At 43.5% G+C, this 3,264-nt stretch overlaps 1 pseudogene; it reads right to left on the reverse strand.

The window, feature by feature from the left end:
* Window positions 1-682: 682 nt before the first annotated feature.
* The window catches only part of LOC102872736, an 82,141-nt pseudogene continuing 79,559 nt past the window's right edge, over window positions 683-3,264 (reverse strand).

A 3,264-nucleotide genomic window follows, 5' to 3' on the forward strand; every position in this document is an offset into this window, starting at 1 on the left:
ACTGTTAGATATTTGAACTTAACAATAAAACTATCTTTTAAATCTGCTATTTTGAGCAGTATTTGTGAGACCTTGATCCAGAACCAACCCATGACTGACTCTCCAGGGTTTCTTTGTTTTGTTTTATTTTGATTTTTTTTTCCAAATAAGCAATTTTATTCCTATCCATGATTGCAGACATTTACAAAACCATAACATCTGAATTCACCTTAAAAAATAACTTACATAAAGCAGTGACATACACAGCACAAAATAGTTCAGGGAGGGGCAGGAGCAACTTTTAAGAATTAAAATGTAAACATGAAAAAAAGGATGGAATAGAAGTCCCTACTTAATATGTCATGTGATATTTTACAATGTCCTCTGGGCCAATGTATATATGTGCATATGTCCATATAACATACACATGTATAATACATTCTCTTCCCCACACATATACATACACAGATAATTATTTGCAGTTCAGTTTGGGGCAATTCTAATATGCCACTCTGCATAGTTGTTTGAATCATGTTTGGACCCACTTTCTTCACAAAATAAGGGAGAGAGCAGGAAATAAAAAGGTTGGTTTGGTATGACTGAGATTCCTTTGTTTAACTGTACACTGTGATGGATAATTTCTTCTGTAGTATTTCTGTGACGGTCTGACTCACTGGGTTGTCATGACCAGGCTTCATAATGATCACACACTCATTGTCATGCTAGGGGAGTAACTCTCACTTTGAAAAGGATTTAAGAAATTGCCCCCATTTCACCATCATCCCTCGGAGTGCCCAGTTGATTACTCAGGCTCATATTATTAGGAGAATCCTTGGAAATACTGTCCATATCTCCTGAGCCTAAAGAGCCATTCATGTGATGTGACTTCATTTGTGCTAATCCACACGTTGGACAATATGACCAGGGCCCATTGGAAAATTGGGTCTGTTAGGTCCAGGAGGTACTACGTTCATTAAAGTATAAATATTACCTCCACTGTTGGTTGAATTTGCTGGGCTAGGCATGATGGGTGTTCCTGGTGGCCCTCCACTTCCTGGAGGACCTACATAATTCCCAGGAGATGCTGAGGAGTACGTATTGAATTGGCATTTGTTGCGTTTGGCCAAGGTCTGCCACCACTTCACCCATGTTCACTCCAGGCATTCCAGGGCCACCTAAAGCATTCAGTGGGGGGTTTCATTGCGCATCCATAGTTCTGTGGTCCTAAGGGCACCATTCTTCTTGGAGGAGTCACTCTCTGCATTGGCCCACCCATATTTGGATGTCCTTGTTGTCGAGTTGAGTCCATTCCACTGGGAAGTAATGGCTGACTTCCTGGGACACCGCCAAGGGTCTGGTTAGGTATCCTTAATGGTGGCCGTGGACTGCCAGGGTATTGAGGTGACATAAAAGGCTGAAAGAACCCTGGTAGAACAGGACCTACTGGCATGTCATGTTTCCTAGTTCTGGACTGGGAGCTGTTACAGCACTATAGTCATGGAAGGCTTTTGCTTCACTTGAGTGTTCACGTGTTTCTCATCTTTCTGGAACTACACAGTAAAGATCCCAAGATACATACCACCAAGAATGTAAAAATCCTGGTGGTTCCCGAAATGTGATTTTTCCCCCCATCTTAGGGTTAAACCGGGTTGCTCTTTGGAGGCAAGGATTCTGAGGCTCTGTCTAACATACTTTGGACATGCTGTAAGAAGAGACTGGTCCTTGGAGAAGGACATCATGCTTGGGAGGGTGGAGGGACAGCGCAGGAGGGGAAGACCCTCTGTGAGAGGGATTGATTCAGTGACTGGGGTAATCGGGATGGGTGTGTCAGAGACAGTGCGATTGGCACAGGACAGAGCAGAGTTTAGGGCTGTTGTACATAGGGTCGCTATGAGTTGCAAGCAACTCGACAGCACATAGCAACAACAGCAACAACATCTCTGATAAAAATGTCTGAGCAGATTTCTGAGCTCCTACATGGAGCAGATATTCATATACGTAGAGGGCTGACTTCTCCCGGACCTGGCTGTGGGACAGGACGGCGCTGCTGTCACTCTTGCCTTTGCCATATATGTTTGTACCGAGAGCAGCTCCCACTGTCACGCACCTGTCAACCCATCACAGCCTCCTAAAACAGCCCCGTCCCCATAGCGACCCACCCAGCCACGCCCACTATTGGCCGCCCCACACCAAAGCTCCGCCCCCTTCACCCAGGCAACCCACAAGACTGACAGACCTCCCCTCCCTCCAGCCTTCCAAAGTGCGCTTGCTGTGGCCGCTACAGCCCTCCTTCCGGGCGTATTTAGAGACTACAAATAGCATGGGCGGAGATCGCTCATCTTTCTCCTATGGAGCAGGGGGTGGATTTGAACAGCTTTCTTTTAGACCAACAGTGCAACTCCTTGCCCACTAAGCCATCAGACCTTCTTTATCTTTTTTGCCTGAACCCCCTCAGCTCACAGTGGTTCTTTTTTCACCTTGGCTACTTAATGAGAGTGAAAATCATACAAAATAACTTTAGAACATTTCACATTCTCAAGCTCAGACTCCAAGGGAAGTGACAGTGTCTATTATTGTTGTAAGAAGTGTCTTTCCCTCAAATAAGCCCATGAGGGGAAAACAAAACGTTGAATAGGTTTGCATGGAGCAATATTCAATTTTGTTTTGCACAAATCTTCACACCAGAGCTGATAACAGCTGTCCAAACAAGTTAGAGTTGAAAATATACTGGGCTAATTCCAAGCTTGTATGTATAAACGGGGGGGGGGGCCGATTCTTTAGAAATTAATCTCTGAGCTAGGTGATGATCCTATCAACTGATACAGAAAAGGCCTTTGACAAAATCCAACAGCCTTCCTGATTAAAACACTCAACAAAATAGGAATAGAGAGGAATTTCCTCAAAATAGTGAAAAGTATATCTACAAAACCAAAAGTCAACATTGTTCTCAATGGAAAGAGATTAAATAAAGGCATTTCCTTTGAGAACAGGAGCTAAGCAAGGATGCCCACTATCATCTCTCCTATTCAATATCGTACTGCAAGTATTAGTGAGAGCAATAAGACAAGGTGAGGAAATAAGAGGTATCAAATTGGCAAAGAGGAGGTACTACTATCTCTATATGCAGATGACATTATAGTATATTTAGAAAATCCTAAAGATTCAGTGAGGAGACTATTAGACATATTCGACCAATTCAGCAAAGTAACTGGAATGCAAAAGTCGGGAACAAAGAAGAAGATTCAGTAGTTGGAAAACATGGACTCGGTGACAGAAATGGAGCTG

Source organism: Elephantulus edwardii, unplaced genomic scaffold (genome assembly GCF_000299155.1).
Source record: "Elephantulus edwardii isolate Elephantulus edwardi_28Jun2011 unplaced genomic scaffold, EleEdw1.0 scaffold00138, whole genome shotgun sequence".
Lineage (NCBI taxonomy): Eukaryota > Metazoa > Chordata > Mammalia > Macroscelidea > Macroscelididae > Elephantulus > Elephantulus edwardii.